Consider the following 14,760-nt stretch of genomic DNA (forward strand, 5'->3'; position numbering starts at 1 on the left):
GGGCTTAGTCAGAAGACCCTTCATTTTCCAAACATCACATCAGAATCCCTTTAGGATTATAAGGTCACCGCAAAATGGTCCCTAGGACCCTACAGATTAGGGCTCCAACCCACCAGCTGCTGGAATGACTGGAAGTAGCTCACAGCTGGGAGCTCAAGTGCAGTAAACATCAGTGTCCTAAGCCAGGCCGTGCTCTACCTCCTGTTGACCTTGGGAAGACCCCAGAACACTTCTTTGCCATTCATGCTCTGGATGCGGAAGGGAGAAATCCCTGCCCTCAGGGAACTGGAGAGCCAAGGCCAGCATATGGGGACGTGTGAGAGCAGTACCAGTTTTTACCAGCTTCCCCAGAATTCTGAGTGGGGCAGGTGCTGAAGGCACCCAGACTTGGGGTTCAGGAATGCTCACTTGAAGCCAGACTGGGCCGAGCCCGAGCGGCTGCTGCCTCCCTGGTCTCTGGGCTGCCACAGGGAACTGGCTTGTTTTGACATCTGGCTTCACTAACTTGGAGCTCTTCCTCTATGGCTGCTTTGCACACGGCACTAATTCTGTCCTCTTACCTCCACCAGCGACTTTGGGTAGCCTGGCTGGGGGTGCGGGGCAGTCTGCACTTCCCCCAGCAGGGTGTCCCCCTGCTGGGGGCTGCCGTGAGTTAAGGGAGGCCTTGACTTTACGGAAAGACAACTTACTACCTCTGAGTAAGTGAGTTTGCCTAATGCTTTGAAGTGTTGTTGGCAGAGAATCATTTGAACAGCAAAGCTTGTCTTCTCCACCAGACACCCCCAAAGGACATTTGCCCTCATGGTTATGACATAAAGGCCATCTCTGGTCTGTTTTTCTGTTTTAGGGTGTTGTCATGTCTGACTTAGGCAGTAGAAACGAAGTGGGTTATGCTAGTGAGGATGATGAATGCTTTAGGCCTCAGTTGCTTTACCTGCAAATGGGAATCATAAAACCTGCCTGAGGAAAGGGAGTTGAACCAGATGCTGTGTGTGGTTTTTAATTATTGTACAGTAAAATGGACTTTGTGGGGGGTTTTTTGGTGAGTTTGATGAATTCTAGTTAGCACATATCCAGGTTTGTATAACCGCCATCACAAAAAGATACAGAATGTGAACCAAAATCTTTTAATGGACCCCCCAAATAGTTATATATTGTATATCTCTTAATGCCAATAACATTTTATTGAGCATCTCCACGTTCATTTACATGATCTTGCTGAAGCCTCAGCATACCCTGGAAGGCGTACTTTCTTGGCAAAGGTTTCCCATCGCTCACAAGTCCCAAAGCCCCGAAGGCCCCACTCCTTCCTAAAAGGTCAGATGTTGGCACCACTGGCAACCTCTGGGAGTCCATTGGGCCACTGCTTGGCCCTCCCCCTCCCCAGATGCAGCTCTGAGGCCCCTTGGTGGGCACATGCCCCACTGCCCACTGCGGAATCCAGCCCGGTCCCTGGGGCCCTGGTGGAAGCACAGGCTGCTTCCTCCTCTGTTCTAGCTTGACTTCTTGCCCTCTTGCTGCAGGTGCTGCTAGGCCTCAGGCGCTCTGACCAAGGGTTTGGGTGTTTTCCAGCAGATTGGAGGTGAAAGAAAAACAAAACAAAACAAAACAAAACGCCAATAGTTGCCCCTGTCTGAGTAACAGTGGCAGGTGGTGTTTGTCCCTTAGCAGGTGTCTAGTCTGGCTGGGTCTTTTGTGAAGGGCCTCAAAGACTGTGTTGGCACACAGGGTTTGGGACTTGCAGATGCTGTCCACATGCTCTGCGCTGTTAGACGACCTCAGGAGCTGGATGCAGGCCCACATGGGTGAAATTTCTGAACCCGTCTCTGCTGTCCATGCCGCACCTGGTGCTGGTGCCTTAGGGACCTGCTAGTGACTCAGTTGCAAACAGAAACAGAAACAAGCAACCCCCACAAACCTTCCACTTGGAACCCCTCAGCTGCCGTTGTCAACCCAAAAGCTTTCACTTAGGTGACTCCACACAGAACAAAACTTAACAAGTATTAAATTCCAAATTCAGAGTAGTTTGTTAAAACACATTTAAATGAATCCCAATGCAATCTTCAAAGTAAAAAAAAAGAAAAGAAAAAAAGAAAGAAAGAGGGGGAGATATTTTTCTCTGGGACCTAACACCACGTTCTCACTTGCACACGTGGGAGGGCTGAACACCTCGCAAGACCCCTTGCAGGGCTCACACTGAAAGTTGTGAGTCCATGTAGAACATTTCTGTGTACTTGGGATCAGCGTCTGCCTACTGCTTTGTCTAGTTTTTTCATTTAAATGTTCATATTGCAAGATCCTGTACTTGTCATTATTATTTTTATGTACTTGTTATTTTATTTTATTTTATTTTATTTTATTTTTTTTTTTTCTTCATTTTTCTGAAGCTGGAAACAGGGAGAGACAGTCAGACAGACTCCCGCATGCGCCCGACCGGGATCCACCCGGCACGCCCACCAGGGGCGGTGCTCTGCCCCCCAGGGGGCGATGCTCTGCCCATCCTGGGCGTCGCCATATTGCGACCAGAGCCACTCTAGCGCCTGAGGCAGAGGCCACAGAGCCATGCCCAGCGCCCGGGCCATCTTTGCTCCAATGGAGCCTTGGCTGCGGGAGGGGAAGAGAGAGACAGAGAGGAAAGCGCGGCGGAGGGGTGGAGAAGCAAATGGGCGCTTCTCCTATGTGCCCTGGCCGGGAATCGAACCCGGGTCCTCCGCACGCTAGGCCGACGCTCTACCGCTGAGCCAACCGGCCAGGGCGTACTTGTTATTTTAAATCACTCTACTCTGAGGACATTGGGACACAGAGACACATCATAGCCTGCCTTGTCATTTCCGGCCGGGTGGTTATTTGAGTTCTTTCCTTGGCACGGTCCTTCTTACCGTTCAATCCACTCAGCAGATGCTTGCAGAGTTCCTGGGCCTGGGATTGTGCCAGCTGCCGGTTCCCCCGACTCCCACCTCTGTATCTTAGCTATTTCCTTCACGACAGTTTTCACAATGTGAAATGTCTGTATACCTTTTAAGATTATGTATTTATTTGTTGTTGTCTCTCTTCCTGTAGACTGGTAGCCCCAGCAGAAAAAGGATCATGTCTTTTGTCCATCTAGGTATGCCCATTAGCCTGGGATGATGTCTGGCATATGGAAGGAGCAGCAGCCACTTGGTGAATTAGTTAGTACACGAATGAATTGAATGAATGAATGGCACGAATCCAGCCTCAAAGAGCTTACAGTCTCATAAGGGGAATAAGATGTCCACATGCACCCTGGGTGGATAGTTCAGTTGGTTAGAACGTTGTCCTGAAGCACAGATCTTGCCAGTTTGATCCCTTGTCAGGGCACATATAGGAACACATCGATATTTCTGTCTGTCTCTCTCTTTCCCTCTCTCCTTCTCAAATCAATGAATCAAATCTGTAAAAAAAGATGTCCACACGTAACCACAGAATGAGGTAAAAGGAGGCCGAAGTTATTTTCAGCTGAGGTCACAGATCAGGAAAGCACTCCAGACCTCCCACAGATGCCGGACACATTTTGGTTCTTATTACTTCTTTTTTAATCCACCTGTCTCCCTAGGGAATAATCCACCAAGAGGAAATTACTTAGTAGGTCCAGTTATATAGATTGCTGTGCACTTCTAGACTGATTGTTCAGAGAGCCTCAATCAGTTGTAAACAACACCCTCTAAGACCTGTCCCCCATGCTTAAATCCTCCAGCTAACCCAAGGGTCCGGTGAGATAAAGGAAGTGAAAACACGATGCACACTGAAACGTGCAATACAGATGTGAAGGCTGATGTGGGTTGGTTCATTAAATCAGCTGCCTCGCGTTGTTTTTCTGCCACTTGTCTTGGTGCTTGGGCTGCAGTTCATTGCATTCAACTGCCGCCACCTTCCTTGAACATCTAAGCGGACACTTGGCGCTGCCCTGCTAGTTTTGCACTCAGGAGAGTTCTGTCCATGCCCAGTAGTCCCACTATCTTTCCTATACGAAGCTTCCAAAGATCTGGGTACAGTGGGAACACCAGACTCTGGGCGTTCATCACTCAGGAGCTGGGAGACTCTAGGCAAACTGCTGTACCTCTTTGAGCCTCAGTGTCCTCTGTTAAATGGGCCTCCTCTGCTACCACCCAGGACAGTGCCTGGCACATGGCAGGCACTCAGAAATGTGGATCTCCTTCCCCAGCACTCCTGGAGAAGCCCATGGGAATCCCCACATAATATTCTCTAAAGACTTTGACTCATGCCCTGAGTGATCAGCGCCGTGTTCAGACCCATGCTGGAGGCAGAAAGGTGGTCAGGTTGTCTCAGGGGTAATCCCAGACTTTGACCTCAAGGGAGGCAGGGTAGAGTGAGTGGTAGAAAGTGTAGACCTCAAATGACCAAGAAGGGAGCGGAAAGAGCTGCCACCAGTCCCTCTGTGGCTGTTCCTAAGATCAGGATGAGTGTGACTCTAAATAATGAGATGACCCTGAATCCCACAGGGACCTGGAAGGGTTCCTAAAGCCTGAAAGAGGCCACTTTTAGATCAAGAGCAGGTCTGAGAGCTCTCACAATAGGTGCAGAGAACCTCAGAGATGGTCAAAGCCAGAAACATGAAAGGCTTCCCAAAAGCCTTTCCACTGGAATTCATGGATTCCAAGTTAATGAGGGATGTATCCCAAGCCTTTCGAGGCTGAGCTCAGGGATGCTAGTCACAGCTTCTCCCCACTGGCCACCATTGCAGAGGCCACTGGTGAGCAGTCTCTGAACCTGGAGAAGCCAGGGGCCTGCCCCAGGTGGTGCCCTAAGAAAGGGTGTGTGACTTCCTGCATTGGAAGGAAAATCCAGTCTAATTCAAAGTTTATCTTCTCCTAGCATTGAGTCATGTCTGTGGTCTCCATCACTAAAGGCCCTGAAAAGGTCCAGAGCAGACGAGAGCATCACCAACATCCACCCACACCCTTCAGTTCTTCCCTCTTTGTGTGTGTGTGTGTGTGTGTGTGTGTGTGTGTGTGTGTGTGTGACAGAGACAGAGAGAGAGACAGATAGGGAGAGAGATGAGAAGCATCAATTCTTTGTTGCGACACCTGTGCCTTGACTGGGGGGCTACAGCAGAGCGAGTGACCCCTTGCTCAAGCCAGCGACCTTGGGCTTAAGTTGGTGAGCTGTGCCAAACCAGATTAGCCTGCACTCAAGCCGGCAACCTCAGGGTTTTGAACCTGGTTCTTCTGCTTCCCAGTCCAATGCTCTATCCACTGTGCAACCACCTGGTCAGGCTCCCATGGTAATCTTTTTTTTTTTTTTTTCCTTTTTCTTTCTTCTCTGAAGCTGGAAACCGGGAGAGATAGTCAGACAGACTCCCGCATGTGCCCGACCAGGATCCACCCGGCACGCCTACCAGGGGCGACGCTCTGCCCACCAGGGGGTGATGCTCTGCCCCTCCAGGGCGTCGCTCTGCCGCGACCAGAGCCACTCTAGCGCCTGGGGCAGAGACCAAGGAGCCATCCCCAGCGCCCGGGCCATCTTTGCTCCAATGGAGCCTTGGCTGCGGGAGGGGGAAGAGAGAGACAGAGAGGAAGGAGGGGTGGGGGTGGAGAAGCAAATGGGTGCTTCTCCTATGTGCCCTGGCCGGGAATCGAACCCGGGTCCCCCACACGCCAGGCCGACGCTCTACCTCTGAGCCAACCAGCCAGGGCCTCCCATGGTAATCTTTACGTAAAGGTATATCCCCATGGGTCCCCAGAGTCCTGTGGACCAGCCTAGTTCTGGGTCAATGCATGTGGGTTTGGGGAGGAGAGGAGACGCTCCCTGCTCTGGCCAGTCCTGCCTGTTCTTGGCAGTAACCTACCTGGTGGAGAGCCGCAGCCACACCTCACTTGTGCCACACTAAGTGGCTCTCGAGCAGTCCCCAACTTGAGCTTTACCCCCTCACACGTAGGGGATTCCTGGAGCTTTCCTCTATGGCCCCCAGCATTAGCTAGAAGCCTGTCGTGAGGGGTTCCACATCAGTGCCCCTCCCCCCAGTGACAGAAGGCAGAAGTGGCGGAGGAGGCAGAAGGCTGTGAGCAGCTCAGAGACCCTCCTCCACTTCCCACTTGGCTCTCCCTCTTTGGTAGAGTCAGAAGAATGGGAGGAAATTGTTGCCCCCACCGTCCTCAGAGCCTGTAGCTTTGATGACACCCCACCCTGACCCTCCGACAGTCCTGCGTGGAGAACAGCTCCCACGGGCCCCAGTTCCCTCCCTAGCAGATAGCTTATCCAGGGCATGGTTATGGGTAATGGATCAGGAATGATGAGAGAAAAGGGGGCTCTGTCTTCTGGTGCTAACAGGGGAAGTGGCAAGGTGCCAGCACTCACACTGTGGGCCATGAGGGTGTTTTTCAGTGTTGGTCACCAACACCTTTAGAAGGGTTGGTTGGTTGGTTGGTTTGCCCACAAAGTCAAGTGCTAAATGTTCTTAGACTCAAGGGGCAAAAAAGTTAAAACAAAGGGAAATGTGTTTTTTCCTGCTCTTATCCCTGGGTGGGGGGAGGGTGTGATGTGAGGCTGGTAATCTCCAGATGCTGAAATAGTCAAGACTCTGGGCACCAGGAGGCTGGAAGGCAGCAGTCCTAGCCTTCCTGGTCCTAGATTTGCCAGCTGTCTGCTCTCCAACAAGCACCCTGTGTCTCTGGGCTGTCCTCACCTGGGATAAAGGGACAACAATCTTTCCTTTAAAAGAAGACAAAATGAGCCCTGGCTCCATAGCTCGGCTGGTTAGAGCATCATCCCGAATCTCAGAGGTTGCCGGTTAAATCCCAGATCAGGGCGCACACAAGAACAGCTTGATGTTCCTGTCTTTCTCTCTTCCTCTCTCACTAAAATCAATAAATTTTAAAAATAAAATAAAAGAAGACGAAATGAGGCAAAGGGACCCTTGTGATTAGGGGCAGGATCCCTGTGTTCAGAGGAATGTGAAGTTAAAATAACTGAGTGGTTCCCACCCAGCCTGCCTGGGAGAAAGGACTTGGGATGGTGCAACGTGGGAAGAGACTCTGGAGATCTTCTGCCTTGGTGGAAGTAGCTCATGCAAGTCAACCTCTCTGAGAATGCTTCCGTCACAAGATGGTCACGAGGGTCAAATGTGAGAAGGCATAGGCTTGTTCTTTACAACCTGACTGGCTCTACACAAATATTTAAATAAGAAGACACCAGGTGGTGGCGCAGTGGATAGAGCGTCAGACTGGGATGCAGAGGACCCAGGTTCGAGACCCCCGAGGTCGCCAGCTTGAGTGAGGGCTCATCTGGTTTGAGCAAAAATTCCACCAGCTTGAGCCCAAGGTCTCTGGCTCCAGCAAGGGGTTAATCAGTCTGCTATAGCCCCACGGTCAAGGCACATATGAGAAAGCAATCAATGAACAACTAAGGTGTTGCAATGGGCAATGAAAAACTAATGATTGATGCTTCTCATCTCTCCATTCCTGTCTGTGTGTCCCTGTCTATCCTTCTCTCTGACTCACTGTCTCTGTAAAAAAAAAAAAAAAAAAAAAAAGACAGAATGGGAGGAGACTACAATGAGTGGAGAGAGCACCTTCAGGGTGTTGTACCCTGAGTTCCACGGCTGGGGACAAGATTAAAGCTCTCAAGTTCTCTTCAAACTTTGAGATTCTCTGATAGTGACAGAGCTGCGAGAGGAAGCACCTGTCCATTCCAGAGATTGCTGCTTCCTAGTTAGCATCTCTGTGCAAGTCCAAAGGCACACCCATACCTGAAGTTTCAGTCCTTTGCCTTCCCACCTGAGGGAACCCCAATCAATGCTCAAGGAAAGGAGTGGGCAGTTTGAGGGGCTGGTGCCCTCTTATGGTCAGTATTAGCACTGCATCCGGCTTCCTGAGGCCCGACCAGGTGATGAGATGGTCTGAGGATAGTGACAGAAGCAAAAATAGAACCTGGGGCTAGACGGTGCCCAGAAACCCTGGAATCTGTTGCTGTCTTGACCCGCTTTCCCAACACACACATTCTCTGTGATGGGTGGAGGGAACCTGCAGGGAAGAGGAAAGGAATATAGCGAGGAAGGGGTCGACATAGCTCTGAAGGCACAGCCATCCTGACACAGCCTCTTTTGGGGGACCAGGTGAGCCCTCCTCACCCTGGTGGACAACTTCAAGTGATATCCTGCCAGCGTACGCCTGGACTCAGACTTCTTCCTTCTGCCACCACCTACCCTTAAAAAGAGGACAGATTGGGTAGTCAGTCTCTCTAGTTGAAACCCTATGTGTACAACCCTCAAAGGGCTGGTGGCAGTAGAGAGAGGAACAAGCCTGGGGGACAGGACCTCAGGAGGGGAGCGGGAACAGGGTGCGTGGGAGGAGGTTCTACATTATCCATCAGGAGAGGCCCGTCAGTGGGCCTGTACGTAAATACATAGAGAAAATGGGGGTGCGGGGGGCAGAGGGGGAGAGATGGGGCCAGGGTATAAAAGGGGTCCACGAAGTACCAATTCCAGGATCCTAGGACCTAGATTTCCAAAGTGCTTAGAAACCTGAGGACAGCTCACCCAGCTGTGATGGCTGCAGGTAAGCACCCCTCAAATCTCCCTGGGCTTGCTGTGTACCGAGGGCACAATACAACGGCCCTGCGGATGGATGGGGCACTAACTCTGGGCTTGGGGCACCTGAATGCGGGCATAAACATCCATGCCCAGATGTTTGGCCAAGTTTAAAATGCTCCAGTCCCTAGGGGGTGAGGGAGGAGGAAGGAAGGCCCCTGGGGCATGAGCGGGCTGGCACACAAAAGAGACTTAGGCTTTCTTCTGTCTGGGCCCCCACCCTTGACCTCCATGTCCCTCTCTAGGCCCTTGGACCTCCCTGCTTCTGGCTTTCTCCCTGCTCTGCCTGCCTTGGGCTCCTTCCCCACCATGTCCTTGTTCAACCTATTTGCCAACGCTGTGCTCTGGGCCCAGCGTCTGTACCACCTGGCTGCTGACACCTACAAAGACTTTGTAAGCAATCCAGCAAGCTGGTCAGGGGAGGGTGGTAGGAAGGGCTGAATTCACACACACACCCCACCCTGCTTCCAACATAAGGGGAGAAAACTAATGAGTTCTTGCCCAAATGAAGATGCTGAAGGGTGAGTGTGAACTGAGGGAGTTCTGAATAAAGCAGTGATGAGACTCGTGCACCAGCTTAGCCCTGGGTGAACATTCCTTCTCCCAGGAGCGCTTGTACAACCCAGAGGGACAGAGGTATTCGATCCAGAATACCCAGGCTGCCGTCTGCTTCTCTGAGACCATCCTGGCCCCAACAGGCAAGGAGGAGGCCCGGCAGAAATCTGTGAGTGGGCTCCAGGGCCCAGCCAAGGAGCAGAGGTCTCCCTCTTTCTAAGAAGGTTGCCCCTTCTCTCCACACGAGCCTGGGCAGCTATGCCTGCACCCAGTTTCTGGGCTGCCTTCTCCCCCAGGTGGCGGAGGGTGGCAGTGGATGGTGGGATGGTGGGGAAGGCCTGCAGGGGCCGGCCGGGAGTGGGGTTGCCTGGTGCCCGCCACCCACCCCTTCCCCGCAGGACATGGAGCTGCTCTGCTTCTCACTGCTGCTCATCCAGTCCAGGCTTGGGCCCGTGCAGGACCTCAGCAGGGTCTTCACCAATGGCCTGCTGTTAGGCACCTCAAACCGTGTCTGTGAGAAGCTGAAGGACCTGGAGGAAGGCATCCAAGCCTGATATGGGTGGGGATGGTGTTGGTCCCCAACCCTGGGGCCATGCCCACCCTTCCCTGGACCTGAGGCCCAGCTGGCTTAGCTGTGGTGTCAGGGACTTACACGGGCTGGGGAAGAGATACTGCCACTCTCTTTGTAACAGCCCGGCCTTGACGCAGGAGAAATCGTACTCCTCATTTCCCCTTTGGACCCTCCATGACTTTCTCTGAGTCCTCAAGGGGAGGGAGGGACATGGAGGGGAAGTAGGGGAGCAGCTGGCAAGGACTGAGTCGGTCTCTCCTTCCCTGTTGCAGGAGCTGGAAGATGGCAGCCTCCGGGCTGGGCTGGTCCTCAAGCAAACCTGTGACAAGTCTGACACAAAACTTGCGTAGTGATAACACAGTGCTCAGGAACTACAGGCTACTCCCCTGCTTCAAGAAAGACCTGCACAAGATTGAGGCGTACCTACGGTTCACAAAGTGTCGCTGCTTCATGGAAAGTAGCTGTGCCTTCTAGCTGCTAGGTATCTCTGTGACCTCTCCCCAGTGCCTCCCCTGACCCTGGAAAGGGTCACTCCAGTGCCCACCGTCCTTTCCTAATAAAATAAAGTTGCGCCATAGTGTCTGAGTAGGTGTTATTCTATTATGAAGGGTGTGGGGGAGTGAACACGGGGCAAGGGGCAGGCTGGGAGGGCAACCTTCAGGAATCCTTTTGGGTCTATTAAGAACTAGGCTGCTGAATGATAACTGACCCAGTTCTTCTTGGGTAAGAAAGAAGCTGACACAGCCCTGGCCGGGTAGCTCAGTTGGTGGGCACATCATCCACATATGCCAAGGTTGTGGTTTAGATCCCTGGTCAGGGCCCATGCAAGAATCAACCAATGAATGTATAAATAAGAGGAATGACAAATCAATGTTCTCTCTCTCTCTCTCCTTCATCTCCCTCTTAAATAAATAAAGTTTTATAAAGTTGACACATTCACTCCTCTCTGTTACACACCAAGTCCACTCCCTAGGTCCTTGGTGCCAGCTTACTGGATAGTCACAATGAAACCAGAAAAAAATGACCTGCAGGCCCAACTCTCTGTCGCCATGAAAACCAATTCCATGCCTGACCAGGCAGTGGTACAGTGAATAGAGTGTCAGCCTGGGATGCTGTGGACTCAGGTTCAAAACCCTAAGGTTGCTGGCTTGAGCACAGGCTCATCCAGCTTGAGCACAGGCTCAACAGCTTGAGCACGGGTTGCTGGCTTGAGCGTGAAATTATAAACATGACCTCATGGTCACTGGTTTGAAGCCCAGGGTTGCTGGCTTGAGAACAAGGTCGCTGGCTTGAACAAGGGGTCACTCGCTCTGCTGCAGCCCCCTAGTCAAGGTATGTATGAGAAAGCAATCAATGAACAACTAAGGTGCCACAATGAAGAATTAATGCCTCTCTTCATCTCTCTTCCTTCCTGTCTGTCTGTCTTTCTCTCTAAAAAAAAAAGAAAAAGAAGAAGAAGAAAAAAAGGAAACCAATTACCTGACACAAGTGCTGGTGAGAAGGAAAGAGGTTTCTTCAAGTGCTGGCTACCTGAGAAGATGGAGAGACCCCTGTCCTCAAAAACCCATCTTCCTCTCTCGGTGCAGGCAGAAGGTCTGACAAGGAGAGAGAAGGCATGATAAAATAGAACAAAAGAATCCAAAGGAGGGGGTTGAGAGTTCTTGGCTGAGGGACTCAGCACAATTTGTTCAGATAACTGACTGAAAGCCACGCATCTTTCAGGGCTGGCATATCTAAAAGTTGGACTCCATTCCTTTGGTTGTTACAGGAATTGAAGCTAGCAAGTAACTTACAAATTAGGATTTTTGTTTCATCTAACAAATGTCCACAGATTCCCACAATCGAGCTGCCCTCTTTGGCCTTGAGTGAGCCAGAATCAGAACTGCAGGCCCAGCTCAGTGGGAGTGAGGGGAAGGGCAGGAGCTTATGTTTTATTCTTGCTCGCATGTTAACCTTCAATATGCGTCAGCCGGCGGGGAACAGGCCTTTTCACTGTAATGAGAGTATGGATAGAGGTGAAAGTACAGGACTGATTATATACATTTGATTTGTTACAGAATACGTAACTGTGATTACCAAACTAGTCGTATTGAACCATGGCTATAAGAGCAACAAACTGGATTTAACATTTTACAGGAATCCTTTTATAAACTAACTTTTTTAGTACACTCTTATTTAGCTCTATTTTGTGGCTAGTCAGCTAATATCAGTAAATCAGTAATACAGCACATTTATTTCCGGTTTCAACAGGTCCGGACCGCCCCCATAGTACTTGGAGGCCCTTCCTGCTACCTACCCCAGCACCACAACCCCAAACTTAACCCCCAAGAGTGGAAAGAAATGAAAGCAAGATAGCTATTAACTACAGAAGCAAAACACCGCACCATGTGAGAAAACAAGGAAAGAAACCACAGAATTACTCTTGTACAGAAATGTGAAGGGAAATACACATTGGGCCCCACTACCTTTGGGAAATGGGAACAAGGTAAAATGGCTTTGGGACAAACAGAGCCAGAATGTGTGGGCTCTGAATTGGGGCAAGAAAGTGCAAGAAAGATTCTAGATTGGGGGTTGCAGATCAGCACTGACAGGTGCCAGACAGATAATTACATAAGTAATGAGGGCTGCATATGAGGAAATAAATCTTAACTGACAGCCTCCTTGTGAGGAATACAGCATGGAGGGGTGGGGACCAGAACCACCAAAGAACTCAGGCCTTCGCTGAGGCGGGGCCCCTCCAGCCTGGTCATTTGGGACTGTGAGAACAGGACTGCTGATCTTCTGATTCTTCGAGACAGACAGGACATCCAGACCTTAATGTGAAATCTAATTTTTAAACATTGGCAATTAATTCATATGGAAAACATTTTAAGGGGAAAATTTAACCCCTACGCTTTTGTCTTGCAATTTGTTCTAAGAGCAGTAGATTCAGATAACTTGGTATAAGGGAAAGAATCCAAAGACTTGGATTTAAATTTATGCTCATGACTAGATTACTTAAGTTCCGTGAGATCCAGTTTCCTTACAAGGCTTACATGAGGGTTCAATAAAATCATGTTTCTGAGGTGATTGGCACAGAACCGCACTCAAGAAATTGCAGCTGTTTTTGCATTGAATTTGAGGGTATTTCATGTTTTCTGGTGGAATGATGAAATACTTGTTATTAAATCATATTCTGTTTTCCAAATATTTCTTTTTTAAATTTTCCAAATGAACTTGAAAGGGCACCTAGGCTAAGTAACTAGTAACCTGTAAATCAATACTTAGATGCTTGAAGTAACTATTATCCAAATACGAGTTTACGAAATCAGTAATTCTTTTTACAATGCAGATAATCACCCTCCTGGTTAGTCTTCCTAAAAAGTTCACTGGTATTCACTTTCAATATTTTACATCTAGCACCATAAGTCTTTGGGGAGTGCTTGAAAGTTGAAATAATCAGAACCTTAAAACTCCGTTTCTTAGCTCAGAAACTGTTCATTTGCCTTAGATCATTTCTTTTATCATCTGACTTTAAAATCATGGCGTTTTTGAGTTAAAAGGGCCTCACAGGTCATCCTAATTTCTTTTAATTTAGAAATCTTAGCATCCCTTACAGATGGTATTCACCTGTGTGGCACTAGTGTAAGGGAATCACTGTTTCACAAGGCAACTCACTTTACTAAATTGCTCTGGTTTCAGAGAAGTAGTTCTAACATTAAGCTGAAATCAATATCCCTGTAATATCCTTCATTTGATCTTAGAATTATATGGACATTTCATGGTCTTTAGAAGCTGATGTAATTAGCACAAACATATAATTATGTCTTGACTTGAATAAGTGTTTTAAAAGGAAATGTGAGCCATCCTAAGAAGTGTTTGTTGAATGAATGTGGCAGGAGAGGGGTGCCTCCAGGGGTGGTATAGCTACTAGGAAGAGGATTCTAAAGTGTCAGGAGAGTAGTCTACTGCAGGGGGAGCCACACTGCACAGAGTATCCCCTCAGTTCCTTCTGGGGAATGGCTGAATCAACGCCACCCCTGCTGGTTGAGAATTTCAAAGATGTTAGCTGACTTTGCAAAATTTTAGAATTTAAAAAGATCTTAAAGACCATCTTCCCTAAACACTTGGATTTAACAAATGTTATTCTGCTTTTCAGCTCTTCAGTTAGGCAGTGAATGGTAACCTCCACTGCAAGCTAGATGCACCTGGGATACTAAACAGCCATTCTGATTTTATTGGTCTGGGAAGGGATCTAAGCAAGAGTGCTTTTAAAGCTCCCCAGGTGACTCAAAAATGCAAACTAGGTTGAGAACCACTGACTTCAGGGCCACAAAAATGAGATACAGGTGTCACAGCTGTTGTATTGGTAAAACGGGGGCCAAAGGAGATGAGAGACCTGGGCCAGTTGGGGCGGACCCAGTTTCTTATTCTAACCAGTCGTTCAAGATGTTTCTAATAAGCCAGTAACAAAAGGGTAAGTACTGGGTGGTTTCTCTCATGTGAGGTACTCCAAGTAGTCACATTCAGAGGCAGAAAGTAGAACAGTGGTTACCAGAGGCTGGGGGCAGGGGGGACAGGGAGTTGTTAGCTGCTTCTGAGTTTCAGTTTTACAAGACGAAAAGAGTTCTGGAGATTGGTTGCACAACAATGTGAATGTGCTTCACATCACTGAACTGTACACTTAGAACATTTAAGATGGTAAATTTATTATCTATTTTATCACAATGTTTGAAAATTTTAAATAATTTCTAATGAAAATTTTCCCAAGGGTAAGAGTAGCAAGATTTGCACAAGAAAATTCAATAGGCAGAATTCAAGTAATCCTAGAACCTGGGAATGATCTTTTTCTGACTCCGTGTAATCTTTTATTTTTTTTTTAAATTTTTAATTTTTTTTTTACTTTTTCAATTTCTTTACCCAAACATTTTTAAGTTTTTAAATTGAATTTCTTGGGGTAACACTGGTTAATAAAATTATACAGGTTTAAACTTTCAGGTGTACAATTCTATAATACAGTCCATGTAATCTTTTAAATTTAACCTAAAATGAACACTTACTTCTGATTTCTTCTGTCAGCATTCCTGAA

General features: G+C 48.7%; 1 pseudogene; it reads left to right on the forward strand.

Annotated features, from left to right (window-relative positions):
* The first annotated feature begins 4,650 nt into the window (after window positions 1-4,650).
* LOC136394019 (somatotropin-like) lies at window positions 4,651-10,166 on the forward strand (annotated as a pseudogene).
* Window positions 10,167-14,760: the final 4,594 nt, after the last annotated feature.

The sequence above is a fragment of the Saccopteryx leptura genome, chromosome 2 (assembly GCF_036850995.1).
Source record: "Saccopteryx leptura isolate mSacLep1 chromosome 2, mSacLep1_pri_phased_curated, whole genome shotgun sequence".
NCBI lineage: Eukaryota > Metazoa > Chordata > Mammalia > Chiroptera > Emballonuridae > Saccopteryx > Saccopteryx leptura.